General features: G+C 38.9%; 1 protein-coding gene and 1 pseudogene across 17 annotated transcripts in view; one reads left to right on the top strand and one right to left on the bottom strand.

Moving 5' to 3' along the window:
- Tenm4 (teneurin transmembrane protein 4) overlaps window positions 1-21807 on the top strand; it is a 2854999-nt gene that overhangs the window by 1513919 nt on the left and 1319273 nt on the right. The window lies entirely within an intron of this gene.
- The window catches only part of LOC101723235 (squalene synthase pseudogene), an 85481-nt pseudogene continuing 64590 nt past the window's right edge, over window positions 917-21807 (bottom strand).

The raw sequence follows: 21807 nt of genomic DNA, 5'->3' as shown, positions 1-21807 counted from the left end.
TTTTTCCTTTAAAGCTTAAAAACCCTTAAACTCTTCTATTTTTCATCACACAAACTTGTTAGCTTATAATCTCAAAAAATTTTTTTTCTTAATTTGAATAAGTCTCATGCTTCTAGGACTCCTTGTTCAAATCATCATCTTTCTGAAACTGTTCCTATTTTTGTTTCCTCCAATGTGTCTCTCACCAAATAACAAGACAGAGACATTCACTCAGATGCCCTCATGGCTTTCTAGGGCATCTAAATGAGTATGTTGTGGCTTGTATCTAGATATGCCCCCAAGGCCTCATGTGGCCATAGGAGGGTTTTTTCAGAGGTGGCTGGATCTAGGGTGCATGCTGCGATTGATTCATGGTGTGATTCTAGGATTAAGAGTGTGAATGCTGCCTGCAATCGAGGTTGCCTGGTTAAGATACAAGGGACAGAAAGAGTCATTGCTTGTCTATCTTCACTTGCTGCTTGCGACTCCCCTGCTTTGTTGCCTTCTGCCTGCCATGGACTGTTTCTCCTCTGCCATGTCATTCTGCCTTAGAGCCAGTCAGTTATGAACTGAAAGCTCTACAAATTGTGAGCTAAATAAGCCTTTTCTCCTGTAACTGTGGGTGTCCGGTATGTAGTTTCAGCAATGAGCAAAGTAACTCAGACAAAGTACATCACTCATTACCATGACCTACAAGGCCACCATGTGATCTGTCACCTGTCCTTTTTTTTTCACATTAAATACATTTAATTATCATTCCAGCAGGATCCCTGCAGGACCAGATCAGGTGCCCACGTGCACACCCCACATGCAGCCCCAACACCAGGGAGGAGGCGATAGAGACCCAGGCACAGGCGCTGAGGGCAGGGCATCCTCTACTTTCATTCCCACATTCTTTGCAAATTCATTTCATTTTCTAAAGGTCCAAGGTTTAATCTCTTGGAGAGATTAAAGTAGGAAGAAACAGAAAAAGCCAGTCCACATCCTTGGATCAAAAGTTCGTCCGGTCCAGGTGAACCTTGGCTTCTGGGTGTCACCGATCAGTGCTCCCCGGTCTGCACATTGTCCTCTGTGACCTGGGACAGGATGCTCAGGTACTGCCAGCTCAGGGTGGCCAAGATCATGATGAAGGATAGGTAGATGGGGAAGTAGTGGCTCCGGGGGACCAGCTGGCAGTTGGGAAGATTCTGCATCCTGATCATGGAGATGATCTGCCTCCTTTTATCGGAGGACTAGTCTGAGCTCGGGATCCTGTGGTAAATCTCTTCCATATACTGGCATATAATTGCTTTGACAGCTGGCATGTTGGTGGCATCCATCATTAGGGTCACTGCCTGGCCCTTGCGTATCTTCACCACCCCTTTGAACACCTGCTGATTATTGTAACAGGCAGCCAAGGTGGCAATGGCCATGACCTATGGGATTGCACAGATGTTGAACACACTCTGGTTCTGGAGCCAAGACAGGTAGGTAATGACGTCAGGGATGTGGTGCAGTGTGTTGGTTATCAGCTTATTGAGGCACTGCACAGCCACCTCCATGTTCTCTGTCTTAGCAAAGTCCCCCAGCTTCTTGACATACCTGTCTCAGACCTTCTGAGGCCAGAACTCTCTGCCTTCTTGCTGATCTTCCAGATAATCACAGATGATGTTCATTTTGTGCAGAAACAGGCCCATGGAGTTGGCCCACTCGGTGTCTTCACCAACCATGGGGTCTTCAAACTCTGAGGCCGAGAACAGCTGGGAAAGGCCAATTCCCAGCAATCCGGTGACATAGTGGTGGACTTGTCCCACTCTTGCTTGGAGGTCACGTGCTTATCCAGAAACTCTCCCATCCCACTTCTACCTGGCTATCTTTTTAACTTCTTCTCCAGCCACCTTCCCCTAAGCACTCTACTCTTCTTATAGATCCTAGAGAAACCCAGAGTGGCTCCTACCCAGACCCTTCGCATTTGTTATAGCCTCTGCCAGAATGTTCTAAAATATTTCCTGGAGCCAACACTGTTCTTTCCTTCAAGTTTTTATTCAAATAGAAGCTTCCTAGAGAAAATTATTTGAATGAACAGTTTCAAAATTCCACCTTCTCCTCATTCTGTATTTTTTTGTTGCTTTCTATATTCTTCATAGCCAAGATATTTTCAATATGAAGTTTATTATGTTTATATTCTGGTGTGTAGCTTCTCTCTCCTTTATAATGTCAACTCCATGAGGACGGGGACTTGATCTATCATATTTACTATTATATCTTCCAGGAATAAGAACGTGTCTGGCATATGGTAGGTCGTGAACAAATACTTTTGAAGGAAGGAATAACTAGGTCATTCTAAGGATGTGTGTTTATAATTGTAATAGAATATTAACTACAAAACAGTAAAGTACAACAAAATAAGTAGACAAGAATGTTAAAGTGAAAAGAAAATAAATATTGACAAAAATTTAGGCTAGTAGGAAGCATTTTTCATGAAGTTCATTCCATAATCATATTTTTTACACTTGCTATGTAAGTGATATACTTGACTTTGTTAATATATATTGACAGTCTACTATGTGCCAGAAGTTTTTAAACACCTATTATGACATGTAACTAGATGTCTTCCCGAAACCTCACATGCTCATAGGTGGAGCTTTTTGTAGCTGGATGGATCTAGGGTGTGTGATACAGGGATGAAGAGGTGTGGTACTAAATTAGTCCATTGATTAGATCAGCATAATTCTGGGTGGCACCACCCAAAATGTTGGTAGCCTGGATGGGATAAAAGTGAAAGGCAGGCTGGCTGCTTGGTGCTGCTGTTGCTCACTGGTTTGCTGCCTATGACCTGCCACTTTCTGCCTGCCGTGCCATAAACTGTTTCTTCTCTGTCATCCCCTTCTATCATGCCACCCTGCCGTGCAGCCAGCCAGCTATGGACTGAAACCTCTAAAACTGTAAATCAAAATAAACCTTTTCTCCTTTAACTTGTGGGCGCCAAGTATTTTGTCTCAGCAACAAGAAAAGTAACTAAAACATACCATTTCACAAATGTGTGCATAATTTATTCTGTATGTAATAATTTTACATATATATAAAGTCAAGGCTGAGAGGTTACCATTCTCCCTTATTTATCATCTAGCAAGATCAAAGTTCAGTAAGGTATGTTTACCTGCTTATTTATATGAGAATTTTAAATAATACTCAAAACCAGCCTTTCTCATATCCATATTTTGAAAAGTTTCATTCGAATTTTCCCTGCTATCTAGACATGGCGTTTTTGAAGTTAATTGACCTTTCTGAATTTGTTCAGTCATTTATAAGAGGTTTTTAAGTCATTATTAGAGGAAGTGACAAATGTGAAACACTGAGTGAGGAGGTTCACTATGGACACAATGGTGCAAGGGACATACCTTAAGCCAATACAGAAAGCAAAGCAGAGAAAATCCAATGATGAGAAGGTCTTGATCCTCTTTAAGTCCCTGGATCCAACTGTTCCTGAAGTCAGCCCTAAATCTTTCTTTTCCACCATTTATTAAATAATAAATTTCCATGCTTGATTTAAGCCAACAGGGTAGCTGCAGCCAGCAGTTGAAAGCCATATGAATAAAACAGAACTGTACATTCACTCTGTAGATCTCTGTGGTTGCAATTCTCATCATGAAGGGAGCCCTGTCTGCTTGTTCATCATCCATGCACATTTATCCAGACTGCACTTGACACTTTGTCCAGGAGTGTAATGTTGAATAGACTATTTCTGCTTCCAGGAGGCCCAGTATTAATCAGAAAGCTAACACTTAAAATAGGTATATGCATATTACAGATGTGGGAGCCCAGAAGGGGAAATTATATTTGAAGTGAGACCTGAAGGATAGGCCAGAGTCCACACCACACTGGTTTGTTCATGGAGACCTCCTTTTAAAGCATTGACTTTAATGCTATTGGAAATGTGGTCAAAGCATTAGATAATATATCCAAGTAGAAATCGCATTTCAGGTCATATAATCATTTTAGGTTCATATCATATATTAAAAACATAATACAACTTTCAGTACCCCCTGTCCATGATTTTAATCCTTACTATAGTCGATTTTAGATTTTGACATCTTGCAGAAGCTGGTATAGTCCTCTCCTCAAAAAGACAGGCACATACAGAATATTTTATGTGATTTCAGTTCTGTGACCTCTAAATGAAATTCCCTGCTGATCAGAGTACACCAGTCATCTTTTCAACAGGAATTTTTGTTGGGGTAAGAATGTTCCTAATCTTACCCGAAAGTAGGTACTAAGTGTTTTCTAGCCAGAAAAACATGAAAAAATGGAAAGTGACCCAATGAACACCTTTACAAATATGGTTTATTGTCTATACACTAATATTTCAAAGTTATAAATTCACTAGTTGAAGCTCATGAGAAAAATAAACCATTCAGGTTGATTTGTTCTTGGGAGATTGAGCTGTTTTCCAAGAAGCCTACATCTAGCTCAGGCATCTTGCTCTCAAACAACTATGTGTTCTGCAACCTCCACTAGTAGGGCATTGTGTATTTCCTCTCCATGGCTGCAGAAGATAGACTGCCTACCATTGCTATTGAATTAATCAATCAAATTTTATTTTTATTGCACCATTCTGGAAAATCCACTCATACCACTTTCCAGTAATACTGAAAAGAAAACTAATCTATACCACCCAATTAAGAATAAAACATACATCTTCTTGATGATGTCTGGGCGGTGGCAGTTCCAGTGGTCATTGGCTCTTGAAGTTATTCAACATTAAAGCTGAGAAAGACTATCAGGGCATAACTGCAAGAGGTAAGTTTCATTACAGCCACTAAAAAAAGAAAGAAAGAAAAGATATAAACTATAAAGGGTCTCAGATGCCCCAGTGTCTACAGCCAGAAGCAATACTAATAACAAGCATTTATTGAGCACTTTCCCTTCTAAGAGTTCAAAGAGCTGCTCTATGTAATATTTAATTCACTTCTACCACAGTCATCTGATTTATAACTTGTCCAGGGCCCAGGACTCCACAAGTAAGGGAGATTGTTCAGACTTTCAACAATGGTCTTGCCTTCTGAAATTGCTTAGAGTGTACATTTCCTGGTGTGTGATGAGAAAGATCGAAAATCTGCAGCTGAGGACAGGGATAGAAGTTGGGTGCTGACCTCAAATCAGAACATAATGTCAAAATGGACCTTCCCCGGAAAGATGCCCACCAAGGAAGCTTCTGAGAGGCATCACCCTGTGAACAGGCCTGGCCTCAGCATAGCACTCTCAGACTTACAGCTTCATAAATTCCCTTTGTTAGTGGACAAGAGTTGACATAGCTAGAGACTCTCCTGATTGTAAAACAATTCATAAGACACAAATTCAAATGAGCTAAGAAAACCTACCAGCGGATTTAAAGAACAAGGATATTTCTTTCAGTGACTCAATAGCACTATTTGTTCACCAGCATCTGTATCATTTCCCACTATCCCCCCAAAAACAAACAAACAAGTAAAAAACTTGGGAACAGAAGTAGTGATTATTAAGTGATTGTTAAATGATTATGGAACTAGATTAAAAGCCACTTTTTGCCCCTGTTCCTTAAAGGGAATTATAGTCTCTCTGTCTCTGTCTGTCTGTCTCTCTTCTTTCCTTTCTCTATTGTTGTTCTCATATCTGCGTGTCTTTAACATTCAGTTTTCTCCTCCATTGTACTGTTTTATACATACCTATGTCCACAACATATACACGTATACATTCACAAAATGCACATATTTTGCTGGACAACTCCTATTATATCTTAAAAGGCACCTTCCTACAAAGTATTCTTTGAGTTCACCAACTAGGGTAAGTTCTATGTTGTCCTCCCAGAGCACTGCATGCCTCTCTGGTGACATTCACTGTGTGAACTCAAAGTTAAATTACATTTCCATAAAACTGTAAGTTCCACATGGGCAGTGATGGGCTGCATGTTGTTTGCCGTCCTCTCCACAGCACCTAAAGAAGCATTTGGAATTCCTAGCACCTACTGATCTCTTAACAACAATGCAATTTATGCCTAGCATGTTTTAAGCATTCAAATGTGCCAGTCATTATGCTAAGCATTTTGCATGTATTATCTTATGTAATCTTCACAAGGTCCCATTGTATACTATGATCAGCATTCTCAGAAAAGGTAAATGATGATCACCAAGATTAAGTAAGTCATTCTCTTAGTTTCATTCCTCTAAAAACAGACCCTGAAAATAGGATTGAAATGCAAGTAATTTATGTGGGAGAAGATCTTAGAAACCTCCTTGGAGGAGGAAGGGAGTAACACAGGAAATGGAATGCAGCCAGCAACAAAGGCATTATTCAGCCAGATACCTCTGTGAGTAACTGAAACTTAATCCCACTATGAAAACACTGACGCCCTAGATGTCAGTGCAGAACATTTACCTGAGGGTTATCCTATCAGAGATGGAAGGCAGATGGGGTGTTTATCCATTACCTTGCATCAGTCCTTGGTTGGGGTCTGCTGGAGGTGAGTATCAGGAACACGACTCTCCAGCTATTTTGGCCTGCTAGGTACATGCAGGTAAAGCAGACTCCAGCCATCAGAGAAAGTCCTAAGGCAGCCAGAAGGTTGGTACAATGCACTCCAAGGGTAAGGCCCAGGGCAACATGGGAAGACAGCAGCTCCAGAGTTACATGCTTGAGGTTCCACTTTTAGTCAGGGACAACATGACGTATGAATTTGAATATGTCTGACATCATATTATATGTTTTAAATGACTACTTTTACACACATAAATGAATAAAAATAGAAGGGAAAAGAAACAAAATGAAGTATTGAACAGCATCATGAAGGATCTTTTCATCAGAGCTAAGATTAGATCTGATAAAGCTTTGCTGCTATCAAAGAGAGAATGGTTTTTCTGGCAATGACAGTGTTCATGCTTTCTGGTTTCCGTGTCTCTCCCTGTGGGAATCACTGTCAATTTTCTTTCTCTTTATAGTTCCATGTTAAGGAGACCCCTTCACTTTGGCTCTCTACATTCGTTCTTATGATATGATAATTCCCTGATTCGGCTACTGTGAAGTCTTGGTCTCTCATGGGAGCCATTCTGTTTCTATTATGATTGCCCATACACCAGCTCTCTGCTCTTACACATTGATTTTCTTGCTCAAAACCTCAAATTACTAAGGCCACAATTTACAGATGTCAGAAAGCCCCGTATCCTGCCAATATGTTTCTTCTCTTTTATTCTCTCCCTCCATCACACACCTCATCTCATTCCATGGAGATTCCAAAATTAGTTTGACATCCAAAATTTAGTCAATATGTTTTATTGGTGAGTTCATGGTGCATTTCTCATGATGTAATAGCTGTGTCTTGAGAAAAATCATTTGTTAATTCAATTATTCTCAATAAAATCTTTTTGTAAAGTAAATACCCATATTCTAGAGGTTTTTAGCCTCTGCCATACCATTTAACCAGTGCTTTAAGCTACCTACAGCTTTAGATAACTTTAAGCCTGACATTCAGTTTGGCCTTCATTGTGAGAGTGAACAAAAGATGAGTAAATATAATCTCTGTCCTTAAAGTCTAATGAGAGAAGCTGACATTAAAATGCACTGCCAGTACCTACTCATATGCACTATCATAGAGTTAAGAATAAATTGGTACAGAAAAGACATACAGGATAAAGTAGACGGCCTAAAGGAAGGGCAGGAAGTTGAAGAGATCACAGAGTAACATATTATTTGTGGTATTGTGTTGAAAAACAACCCAACTTGTGCCAAGGTCTGAGATGTGAGGATGTATATTTCATTTAAGTACCTACAAAAAATCCAGCTTGATCAAAAAGTAGGTGAGAAGGGAAGTGTGTTACTCCCTCCATTCAACATCTCTTGTCCTCTCCCCTAAACACTCAGGTCAGCTTTGTGACACAAAAAAGCCCACCTTTCCTGACTGCCTCTATAAAGTGGGCTAATTTCTCACTGAAGAGACTGGTAGGTTAAATGCGGGCTATTCCCTCAGGTAAGGACGTCACAGGCCAGCGACATTTCCAACTGTGTTCCACAGACTGCTCGGATTAGGGAGGGGAGAAGAAAACAGAGGGCAGTGAGGAAAAAAGCAGAGTCATATGAGTTCTATCCTCTGCTTCTGCTTAAATTGCTGTGGTTTCTGCTGTGTTAGCGTGAGACTTATGAGACAGAAGTTGCTCAAAAGAAAATACTGGAAGGAAGTAGGGGAGGGGGAACAAGAGAAGAAAGCAGGAAGGGCGGGAGGATAATATGTTAACTGGGAATCACAGCATCTGAAAGGGTTTTTACAGGATGAGAAATGATCTCAGTTGTGCTGTAGAAAGAGCCTTCTCTCAAGACAATAGAAACTGCATGGAGTGTGTGAAACTGAGGAAGGAGAACCAGTGAAGGGGTGAGGTGGCAATTGGTTAAGAGGCGATAAGGCCTGATCTAGGACTGTATTTGTGGTTACAGAGAGCAAAGGTTGGAATTTAGATATAATTAAAGCACATAATGCGCAGGACTTAGTGAGACATTGGATTCTGGAAAATTAGTAAACACATGTCCTAAAAGTTGCTGTAAAGGTCATTATTATGAAATGTTTTAACTGTACTGAAGAGTGCAAATATTAATTATGGAAGTTATTTTGACTAGATCATAGCCTTCTTTATTCCTAGTCACTGTCCTTTACAAGCCCCTCCCATGATTCATTGTAAATTGAGACTTTCCCTAATTGGATTTGCTGAAAGCAATAGAGAATGCCATTTGGCTACTTCTTCTCTAGGGAATGTTGATATTCAGATCTCCAGGTCATTATTTACAATCCCTATTTCCAACTTGGGAAGTTTAAAATTGGATCTCATTTTAATCTGTAAAGCAATCTCTCCTTTGCCTCTCGTATGAGCAAATATTTAAACTTGAGAAAAGGAATCCTTTCTGCAACCTACAAGTCTTTGACCAAATTATCTACTAGGGGTATATTCTGATATCCTGAAGGATATATAGAAATATTGGTTTATTTCTTATGTTATTAACAGTGAGGGTGATGGTGAAGATGGTGATTATGACTGATAATTGTTAATTCTTCCATATTTTAACATGCATTCTGTGCCAGGAAATAAATTAGGCACTTTCTGTACATTGATTGTCTCATTTAAGACATAAAAATTATCAAAATAATCATAATTTTAAAGTTTAGGAAACTGAGACTGAAACATTTTAACTAACTTAAGATCATCTAATTAATAAAATACAGAACAGAGATGGAATTTTGTTACAGCTTGTGTCTAGATATCCCCCCAAAGCTTCATGTGGTCATAGGTGGGGCTTTTCAGAGGTGGCTGGATCTAGAGTGTGTGATGCTGGGATCAAGAGTACATGATTACTAAATTAGTCGACTGATTGGTTTGGCATAGTTCTGGGAGTAGATAATGGGAAAGCTCTCCCAGGGTGTTAATGCTACCCATGGGTATCCTGGATAAAATATAAAGTACAGAAAGAGGATTTCTGTGATCACTTGCTGCTTGCTACTTCACTGCTTTGCTGCCTTCTGCCTGCCATGAATGGTTTCTCCTCTGCCATGCCACCCTGCCTTGGAGCCAGCCGATTTTGAACTGAAACCTCTACAAAATGTGAGCTAAAATAAAGCTTTCTTCCTTTAACTTTAGGTGTCAGATATTTTGTCTCAGCAATCAGAAAAATAACTAAGACAAATTTCAGCAGTCTACTTGGCTCCAGATCTTACACTCATTGTTTACAAGCACAAGGATCAAGAATCCAGTGTTCCCTCAGTCATCACTCTTTGATCTCACCAACTGAGGCTCCAGTCTTATTTCTAGGCAGAAAGTATTTTCCCTGAATACTCTGGCCTCTTCCACACTAGATTGGATTTTCCTGATTAGGGTTGTTAATACATCAAGCAGGACTTTCTAAGCAGGGAGAGTGCTGGTGCTTTACATAAGACAAACAAAATGACATTGTCACTTTCAGAAATATAGGGTTATTATGTCATATGACCCCAACCAGACTGGGGGAAGCCTGGGACATCCTTATAGCTTTGCATGAATGTGGACCTTAAACAGAGTACTCTGGTATGAGAATTCAAAAAAGGCATCAAGCTGTTTAATTGGGAACTGAAACCCATGTACCAGTATTCTATCTAAAGCTTGAAGGGATTGATGGTCAGACAAAATCAAGTGTTCTAGTGAAGTTTTCAGTTTTCTACCTCTACTTCCAAGGCAGTAGATACCTCATTATTGTGCCCAGTTCCCTTTACTAGCCCTTTCCTTTCAAATGCCTAAGAGTGAGGAGTAGTCTGAATGCATCCCTTCTCAGCCACTGACCTACAACTGTATGACCTTTAGTAAACTTTTTAAATTCTGTAAATCTCAATTCTCTCATGTGCACAAAGAATATAATGACAGTAGAACCTTACTTGTCGGGTTTTCAAGTGGTTAAAACTTTATCAAAAATAGGAATCATTTATATATATAAATATATATTTATACATATATATATAAATATATATACTCATGGGTTTTTCAAATGGCTAAAACTTTATCAAAAATAGGAATTATTTGACTTGATACCAAATACATGAGAGCTCAAACATGTTCGATACTAACATCATATATATATATGTATATAAATATATATATAATGACAGAATGGAAATATGATGTAAAAGAGAATGTCTCAATTTGAAGTCCTGTTTTAAAATTATTCACATATAAGTTCTTCTCTTAGTTTCCATTTTGTCTTTTACAAAATGTGGGAGAACAATCACAGCTACTTCTTTATGTTCTGGTTATCATAAAGCAATCTGTATAAAAAGTTTAGAAGAAAACTGACATTTAATAAATGGTAGTTATTATTTCTGAGAAAGATACAGATGGTGGTTTAGAAAACAAAGAAGATTTAAGTCACAGGAACAATTTTACCAACTGTTATTTTTTTCTCTTTGTCTATTAATACTCTTACTTGTGTTTCATAACCTCTCTGGCCCTCAGTTTCCTCATTCGTAAAATAGAAACAATAATAATGGATGCTTACATATATTATATGTAGGTATAGAGGACAGACAGACATTTAGTTTATATTGATATAGCTGTAGGTATAAGTATAGCCACAGGCATAGATATAAACATGATTAAGTGGTGAAGGCACTACCTGGTATACAGTGGCTAGGAAATATACGTAGTTTGGGGGGTTTTTCCTCTCTTTCTTTTTCTCTTCCTTTCTACTGTATCCCAATTTCTAAGTCCTAGATTACGTTTTACTTTTTATTTTAAATGATCCAGGTGGATTTTAAGCCTCCCATTATGATTTAGCATCATCGTATACAGTTGTCTTGATCTTGGACTTTGCAGCCTTCAGAACCATGCATTATAAATTTCTCCTCATTACAATTTACTCAGTCTGTGCCTTTCATTTTTGAATGGACTCAGCACAAAATGGGCTCAGATAGTGTTGAATGTGTAATTTTTGCCATTAAAGCAGTAAGGAAACTTACTCTTGGCAACTGAAGGTATTGAAAATGAAGGTTATGAAGGAAGTTGTGAAAATAATCTCATGTGGGCTGGGGATTTAGCTCAATGGTGCCACCACTTGCCTCACAAGCGAAAGGTCCTGAATTTGATCCCTAATACCAAAAAAAAGAAAAGAAAAAAAAAATCTCATGAGTTGAATATAAGGGCTGAAGACCCTCTGGGTGTTGATAACAGTCAAAAGATATAGGGTAAAATAAAATGAGTAACACACTGATGATCATCCACTGCACTTCAGAAAGTCTGAAAGCCATTTTGACATACAATAACATTGTCAACTAATCAACCTTATGACTGAGGTCGTGATATTTTCTTTTCCTTATAATGTTAGCCATATTGATGCACGAGTACAACATTTCCATATAGCTCCTTTCCTATGTTCTCCACAGTAGTCATATATGCCATTACATATACATAGGCAATAATCACACAGTGGAAAAGGGATCCACATAATCCATCATCTCGGGTGATTTTCTTTTGTATGGTATTTTAAAATACAATGTTTACAAAAGTTTAAGAACATATGCAGCTTTGAGGAGACAGTCTAACCTGAGTAAGACTAAGTGATAAAAGCATCTAGTATCTCCCACCTTGAATTGGGTTCTGAAGAAGAAACGTTCATAGAACCATAAGACTTAAGGATGAAGGCTTGGGGATCATCTAGAGCTGATCACAAGACTGAATTCTTGACTATTATTCTCTATGCCTCCCCCACCTATGACTCCCATCTTAAAAAGATAGGGATATATTTACTTTTTCCACCAAAAAGGCCTTAGTTTTTGTGGGGGTTTTTGGTACCGGGGATCAAAAACAGGTCCTTGCACTTTCATAGCAGGTGGCAAAACCACTAAGCAAAATCCCCAGCCCTGTTAATTTTTCAGAAGTACTAAGAAAACATGAAATACCCTTGGCCTCAGCATAGTGTATGATACATTTCCATAGTCATGCACTAAGTAATAATTATGATAATTACTAATATATACTGAGTACTTGATATATACCAAGTACTCTACTAAGGATTCCCACCTTATTCAGTCCTACGTGAGGAAATTTTGGGTTAGTGAAGTCAAGGAACCAGCCCAAGGATAACAGTTAGCAAACAGTGGAATTTGGATTTAAACAGAAGGCCTATGACTCCACAAACCATGCCATTACTCCCTCTTTGGACCCTTTTGCTATAGAATCAATCCATTTGCCAAATATTCCCCCTATTGTTACTGAGATCTACAGCATGCCAGGTGTTGTACTGGATAAAGAAAATGAAGGCATGAAAACAAGCACCCTATGTGCTTTCAACATAGCATTTTAAAGATACCTGAGTGGTATGCTTTCACTTCTTCACTGAATTCTTCAACATCTATTGAACTCCATTATTTTAAAGGGCCTGAGCCAGATGCCACGTGTGTAAAGTTGAAAGAAGAGAATCTCTATTTCAATGAACTCCCAATCTAGTATAAGAAAGGGAATTGCAATACCTGCAGGACTCCTCTGTGAACCCACCCATTCCCACTCCACACTGTAGGGACAAGGTGGAATGTAACCTCAGAAACAGCTTCAGAAATCCCTCAATACAGGGTTCCAGTCACTGACTACTCCATTAACAGGAATTAAGGCTTGAAATGAAACCTATTTGCCACTCTTTCCTTGGGAAAAACACATATGGAGATAGGTACACACTAGAGTGGGAGCTAAGGGTATCAACCCTTCCAGCGTTGGTACTTAAACATCACCCAGTTCAAACCTCCTCACTTTTCAGATGGGGAAATTAAGACCAAAGAAAGGCAGTGACAGAGAAGTGATTGGGTGAAGAACTCAGATCCCTCATGCCCTCTCCATTGCACCAGTATGTTCTCTCTGACTGAAATACCTTCTACAAAGAAGAGAAGGCAGTCAGGTCTGATCTTTGGATGGAGTCCAAGAAAATGGAATCGGCACTGAAACTTGCAACCATTGGGAAAGCCTTGTAGGTGAGAAAGCCAGTTGACCTGCAGATGAAGAGGCCCAGGGGGCTGCTTCCTTCAGCCTAGTGCCAATCTACTGAGATTTCTGCCATCTCTTTTAAAATTATTCTTCTAGTTAACATGTAAAAAACTGACAACCCTGTTAGCTCATGCCAAATCTCCAGCACCTTCAGCTCAGCACACTGGGGTATGATCTTGAGATGTCTTCAAGCAAAAGTTCAAAATGCTAAAAAGGGAAGCATTAATGGGTAGAACCACCATGCATGCACTTACCAGAATCAATTTTCCACTTAGACAGCTTTTGCCCAGTTGTGCTAACTACTAACCAATCTATACTCCCTAATGGATTAAAGCAGAAAGGTCAGGAATCACAAAATCATCCATTTCCCACTCATTAATATTCAAGTGTGGACTTGTAAACCTGCCCCAGGCTCCATCACAATGAGGATTTATTTATAACCAGGTTCCAAGGAGACCAACATTGCATGGAAACATGGATTTGTATGCAGTTTCTGAATCATGAATAAATGAATTAAATCTACACAAAGATATGATACTTGGCAGTTGACAAGAGAAATGGGGTAAAGGGTCAGGACCAGGGTGGGGTAAGTGAGCTCCCTACCCCAATCTCCTAATTCAAGGGGTGCAGAAACACAGTGATCATGACAAATAGTACTTTGATGAAATTTTTTAAAGTAAATTCAAGAGTTTATGATAAAATATCAAAATTCTAAGTGAAGACAGAGCCAATAGGAGTAATGAAGAGCTGGATGTTTCTGTGTTAGAAATATCAGAGGATTTCGAATAAAACAGGAAATCTGGGGCTAAAGCCACAGCTCTGGAAATCATTAGTTGTGTTGCCCTAAGTGTTTTCAGTAACTATCTTTGGCTTTAGTTTTCTTGGTATTAAACTGGAGATAACAGCCCCCATGTTGCAGAACTGCTGTAAGAATTATTGAACACAGTTCCTGATTTTATTTATTTCAATTATTTACTCAAGTTTTATGAAATACTTTCTATGTCTTAAGCATCATGTGGAAAATACAGTAATCAGGAACAAAGGGGAAATAAAAGAACAACCAAGGTGGACTGAACCACCAACAACTGTTCCACCTTTGACTATAACATTCATGTTTGGAGCAGAAGCAACTGCAAAATGAATGACAGTTCAACAATGAGCCAGGTGCCTTGTGGGTCCAGACTGAATGACACGATGTTTGTCACCTGGGGTGAGAGTAGGTATCACAAGACAACATTTTCTCTCTATAATCTAACTTAACCCGTTTGTGGTGTGGGGTGGTAATCATGTTCCATGTTACAAATGAGTAAATAAAATTCAGAACATTTAGGTTAATTTTCTGATATCACATAGCTACTCAGGAGATAAACTCAATAATAACCTAGTCTGTCTCACTTCTTTGTTAAAATGCAGGAAATGGAGGCCAGGCATTGTGGATGATGTAGGGCTGGGGATGTAGTTCAGTGGTAGAGTGCTTGCCTACCATGCAGGAGACCCTTAATTCAATCCCCAGTACCATAAAAAGGAAAAAAAGTATGGGAAATGGGAGCCTCCAAAGGTGAAATATTCTTACACAAAAAGTGGAGATTTTTTGAAATAATAGGTAAGAAAAGACTTGTGGAATGATTGCTTTCTTAACCTATCTGTATAAACTGAAACAATATGTGCATACTTTGAATACTTCATTAAAATGTATAGAGATATTATAACACCAGTCTATAAATTGGAGAAAATTAAGAAAGAAGTATGACAATTGAAAAAGCTCACAGAGATACACACTTAGAAAGAATTCAAATAAAATAGATGAATAATAGTTGGTTTAATCATAAAGTGAGGAGAATAGCATACGCACACAGATTGTTTCATGGATTAAGTAAAATATTGTATAACAAAGTAAGACTGAGAGCTACTACTGGTAATATTTTATTTTTAGCCAGACAGAACAGTAGTTGAATTCATGCATCAGTCATATACAAACTTTGATATGTGTTAGATTTTTAATCTACAAAATGGGAATAAAAGACCATCACTTTAGTTTTATGGCTGCTAGCTGAGGGCCTTAGATATTCAGGAATTAGTGGTGGTACTTGTTATTGTCATTGTAATAGGAAAAGGAAATTGTGTTTCATATAAAGCTGATGGTAGCTGTTTCTGCCTTTTCAGAGTAGTGATTGTATGAGTTATTATTAGTGGGAAAATAAATCTCAAAATTATTTCAGTCTGCTTCCAAAAAATGGTTTAGAAAAAGAGAGAAGCCTGAAATTTCAAATCTTCTGTCATGTTTTGTGACTGGTTGAAAGGTGTCTCAGGTGTAGGTGGACTTTTGTGTGAGTGGAGAATTTAATGAGTTTTGGATATGCTGTGGAAAGCTGGTGGCAGAAAATTTCTATTCTGATAAAATATAACCTCAAACCTTATGTCACATGAGGGATGTGTATGTATGCTACGCATCTGGATCCTTACAAACATCTGGATGGCTGGCCACATGGTTTTTTTTCTTACAGTTTTACCCAAACATTTGGGATCAATAGAAAATCGGAGGCAGAATAATGACTTCAGTGAAGCTGTCAGATTGAATGTCTATAATTGAAGTTCAGAAAAGTAACACCCAGATCTGCTATGTGACAGAAGAGCTGAGAGAACTAAATTGCCTGTGAGCCAATAACTAAGGCAGGTGCGAGTGTGATTATGAGTGATTTTAGTCCCCCTAATTGTCGATGGAAAACCTGTGAGACTTCAGAGCCAGGAGAAGGAATGACTGACATTTGAATGATGAGTTCCTAGAGCCATGTGTCAATGAGGCCCCACTAGGGATAATTCATTTCTGGCAAGAGTGATACCTCATATCGGGGCCATAAGTGAAAAAGCAACAATTCAGCCATTTGACCTATTGTTCAAAACTAGACATGAAGACTATTATCTGGAGTTCAAACATATTTACTGGTGACACAGGCATCCTTGATAAATAAAGCAGCAAAGTCTTCTGAAATTACTTGCAAACCTTTTTAACTAACTCATTAAAAAATAAGCATTAACAAAGCTGGCAGCAGCCAAACTGCAGACAGGCAGCAATATTCCAGAAGCGCCTTGACTCCTATAACCACAACATGTTAGGGTGAGAAAAGACTTAAATTATCACTGCCAGCAGTCACAGACAAGCAGGCTTCAAGACAGGCTAATTCTTCAAGGGATGGATTGAATTGGTATGCTTAATGTTTGGGGGGGCTAAAGCTATATGTGAATCCCTTGTGGCACCTCTCAAATTAAACACAGGCCCACCACTCCCTTTCTCATTATACTAGCTGCTTTTACATGCTTTCTCTAATATCACCATGCCATCTCAAAGAATTTTGGTTTGCAAGCCCTGAAACTCATTTCTTTGCTTAACAAAGGCAGAATCTGAAGTTCAATTTAGCATTATTACATGTATCGGGTTATTCATGTGCCCAGCATTGGGCTAAATGATTCAATAAGGGATTTATTAGAATGACTGTTCTGCACCTAGTGCATGCCTTTCTTTCTTTTAACTCCTGGCTATACAAGATTGACATTGTAGAATTTATATTTTAACAGGGTAGAAGCCTAGAAAGTATATGGTGTATAGTAAATGCTCATTGAAAATTACCTCCTTTGAGGGGCAACCCACTTTCCAGTCCCCCTTCTGTCTCTCAGGCAGAAGCTTTCTTTCTCCCAATAAGATTTTCCTACTCTTAACCTCTGTTGTTCCTAGAATTCATTCTTTGATTTTAGAGAGCACCAACTCGCGTTTCAGATATTTAGTAGGTTTGGGAGTTACATCTCTTCCCCCTATATCATTTTGGAGTTTCCACTGAGATTACTGGTCAGAGGTTATCCAGGTCATTCATCACCAAAGTCTTGCACGACAATCATGGCGTTAAGCAACAGTGGCACCAAGCAATGATCATTCCCCTTGAGTCAAAATACTGGTTTTGGAAAACAACCACCACTTCACAGCATTGATCTACTCAGCTCAGTAGACTAAAGCAACAAGGCACAAGAAGAGAGACCAATCTGTAGTCTGCATCTCTGGGATGAGAAGCAGGTGAGGAGCAGGCACAGCACATGGACGACAACCAGACCCGGGAGCCACAGCTCAGTTCAATCTGTCGTGATCACTGCTGGGATGCTGGCAGCAAAGGAGCTGGTGAGACACAGCAGGCGAGGTATCCAGAAAGCCCGCCCTCATAACCCTCAGCAAGCCCTTCCATCCTGTGCTTAGGAGCCAATGAGGAAGCCACAGTGGAGAAAGTGGATTAGTTGGAAAACTGTTGGACTAGAAACAGTGAAGATGAAAACAAAGTGAGGATGAAGAATTAAGAATTAAGAAGCAGCAGGAGTCAGACTCGTCAGAACTAAGTGATCATTTGGATTTAGAAGGTTAAGGAAAACAGAAGAGCAAAAGACTCCAAGTTTGGGCAGGGGATTTAGCTCATTGGTTCCATCACCTGCCCTGCAAGCACAAGGACCCAAGTTCGATCCCCAGTACCAAAAAAAAAAAAAAAAAAGACTCCAAGTTTGAAGTACTGAGTGGATAGTGATGCTGCCATTATCTACATGTGGAAGACAGGGTTTGGAGCCAGTAAATGATGGATCCAAACTCAATCCCAAGCCTTTTGGCTTCATATCCTCTGCGGCTTTTGTTTAAAGAATGCTTTTTGTAAATCCATTGCTTGCCAATGCCTATGTATTGTTTTTACTTTGACCCAGGCAAAAGACAATGTTTCTAAATTAAAAAAAAAAAAAGAAAGGAAATTACCTCCTTTGGGCCTTAAGAAAACAACAAAAATATTGTCTACTTAATTTGTTTTTGTTGCCATGTTTATCATTGTAGGAGGAGCTGGAAATAGCTTCTAATAGGATGAAGTCCAGGGAAACACCTCAATATCTCTATAGAGTTATCAGATATGATATATATGGCTTCCATAGAAGACAAGAAGTATAATTTTGCAGACAGAATTGTAATTTTTATGCAATATCCATAGGGGAATAGACCACATCTCTGGAAACCGATTCTGGGTGTTTGTGAACACTACTGATTGTGGTAGGCAGGTGGAGTCTAAATATTTCATATGTTCCATCTTATTATAACAACCTCATGTTGGGAGCCTATTGTTGTTTTCATCTGATAAGATAAGGAAACTGAAGCACTGGAAGTTAACTTTTGCAAGTCCACACAACTAAAACAAAGAATTAAATGCAAATGTGTGTATGTACACACCCTTACCCCTACTTCATGTCAAGGCTCTCTTCGTTTTTGCTGCCTAAAAGAAATGTTCCTGTAAGAACTGTCAGAAATCAGAACCCCATAGCTTTCTGCTTTTACAGCCAACATTCCAGCACCACACTCTGTGGGCCATGATGAAGGGGTTGAACCTCAGTAAATGCTACTAGAAATTTAGTTTCATCAGAGGAAAGCTGGAGCCTAAAGAATTGAAGATTTATGTCTCAGCATAGTAGCCTCTGTCCTCCTGTTTTCCAATGAATCTAGCCTCTAATTATATATTGAAAATTGGAGGTGTAGGAATGAAGAGTACTGTAGACATTTCAACAGGAAGCACCCTTGAGATAGAAAGACAGTTACTGAGTTTTAGTTTACTACAGTTTCTGCATCTGTGTGTCAAGCTTAAGACAGTATGAGGATGATGGAGAAACCTCAGATGACTTTGGACAGGTGGAACTTCTCAGTTTCATGAACCTCAGACTAAAAGCCACCCATTCTTCTTTTCCTTTCTTTTTTTATCCTCTAAGAAGAATAGAGCTACCATTGGCTGTATAGGTGATAAAATATCCAAACTTCTAGCAAAAAGATGTTGATGATTCTTGGATTTAGGTGGTAACATGAACTTGTACGTTGTCTTTTTTTCGGGTTTTGGTAGGTATTTTATTGGCATGGTAGTAATGTAGGATGTCTGTCAAATATTTTTTGTCTCCTCCTCTTGGTAGGTTTAGATTTTGTGGCTTCATTATAGGTGAGTTATTATAGAACAACTAGAAGTAAGGAGTTGAGTGTGACAGCTTAGTAGAACTTTCCAGAGCTGTCTCTTCCATCTGGTTTCACTTGGTAGCAACTTCGAAGAAAGGGGCTTTTTCACCCAGCTAATCACAATCAGAAAATCCCATCCCACCATCTGTCACCCACAACTCACTTGTAGAATGTACACTACTTTGTTTCTTTTAAAGTCATTGAGTGGTAGGGATTATTAGCATATCATAACTTATTCTATCCTGACTGATACAAATGGGCAATTAGAAGACTTAGTCTAGTAATACTAGCAAGAAGCCATTTTACACTAGAAGTTCCTAAAATGATCTTTAAAACATTGAGCTGTTTAAAAAAGCCTTGAACGCTGAGAAGGCACTCGTATTATATTTAATTATCAAATGTTACTAGATACAAGGCATTCAACTCAGAAGAGATTGTGAAAATTAAGCTCAAATTTCTTAGGAAATATATAAAAGCTTTTAATGAAGATTTAAGAACAATACTTCACTTAAAGGCAAAACTAAGGGTTGGCAGCAAGCATGAACTTAGAATTACAATTATGATGATTTCACATCATACTGAAAACTTGTTAATATTTTCCTTTCACATCATGAAAAAGTTACATTTCTTAATCTGAGCAAAATAAGACTCTCCGTGATTAGGGCCCACACTCACCCCTCCACCCTCTTCTCCCACTACCAGACTGAGACACTTGCTTACTATGAGCACCAAGGATCCCCTCTTCTAGCTTTTACACAGGCTGTTGTTTCTCTCAGGAGAATATTTCTATTCTTTTGCTTTTCCCCTTATTTTAGTTCATTTGGGCAACTGTAATAAAATACCATAAAGGGAGTAGCTAGCTTATAAAACACAAAAATTTATTGTTGTAGTTCTGGAGGCTGGGTAGTCTAAGATCAAGATACCAGCAGATTCAGTGTGTGGAAAGGCCAGCTTTCTGGTTTATGGACAGCATCTGCTCACTGTGCCCTCACATGCCAGAAAGGGTAAGGGCCTCTATCATAAGGACTCTAACCCTCTTGAAGAGAGATCCACCCTTATGACCCAATCATCACCCCACAGCTTGCCTCCTAATCTCATCACTGTGTGGGCTAGGATTTCAACATATGAATTTGGGGGACATACACATTCACTACATCCTACAATTTCTCAGAGAGAATCACCTTCAGGAGAGATTCCATCTTCCCCTTACAAAAGGTCACATCTCCATCCCATAATTTCCTTTGCTATAGTATGAACCACGCTGTGTTGAACATATGCATTTATTGGTTTACCATCATTACCAAACCATAAGACCCTTGAACATAAGGGCTACTTTTATCATCACATTTCTCCACTGCCTAACACAGGGTCTGGCACACAGAGTAAACTCAGTAAATGTCTCCTGAACTAATACACATAATTAGAAATTGTAAATAAACTTAGTAACTCATAGGCCATCATCTAAGTCAATAAATCATTCTTGGTCAACACCTGCATGTATCTGCAGGAGCTGTCAGAGCAAGCATTTGATCATGTCATCCCTTAATGGCATTTCCTTTTCATTAGGGAATTTAAAAATTATATTCCCATTTCTTGCCAAATGGGATATGCTATAAAAAAAACACAAAGAAAAATTAGTAAATTCAGAAAGTGTGAATCTTGCCCACTAAATAATAATCATTTTGGACAAGAGCATAAAATAAAGGTAGATACAATAGGATAAGTATAATTTTCTGGGAAAGCATTTTATTGTACACCTGCCATGTGCAAGTTGTGAGAATAAGGAAAGTGAGGCAAAAATAATGTGTTGAAGAAGTGCAGAGTCCAATAAGAAAGATAAAGAATACACAGAGATTCTGACCTGATGAAGAAAGGGTGTGCGGTTAGGGTCAGGTGTGATGGTGGGAGTCTGCACGCTCACAACTCAGGAGGCTGATGCAGGAGCATTGAGGGCTTCAGGCGAGCATGGGCTATATAGTGAGACCGTCTCCAAAAGTACAAAAATAGAAAGGAAGAAAGAAAGAAAGAAAGAAAGGAAGGAAGGTTGGTTAAGTGATAGATTAGAGGCACAAAATAGAGTGGTAATTAAACATAAAGAAGAGGAAATAAAATATAAAATTAAGCATCATATGAATATGAACTATTTCCCATACAAAATTCCATTTATTCTTACAAAAATGACCTAAAGAGTCATTTTATGAGATGAACAATGTGAGGCTCAAATAGATTTTATAGAAACCTACCCAAGGCCACAATGCTTGGCACTGAGACAATTAGCATTAACATTCTGCTTGGCTAGATCTCACAGCCTTGGCTGTGTCTAACATACCAGGA

Source organism: Heterocephalus glaber, unplaced genomic scaffold (genome assembly GCF_053883595.1).
Source record: "Heterocephalus glaber isolate CG9 unplaced genomic scaffold, H.glaber_assembly_v1.0 deba00001428, whole genome shotgun sequence".
NCBI lineage: Eukaryota > Metazoa > Chordata > Mammalia > Rodentia > Bathyergidae > Heterocephalus > Heterocephalus glaber.
This window is presented reverse-complemented; position numbering and strand designations above follow the sequence as displayed.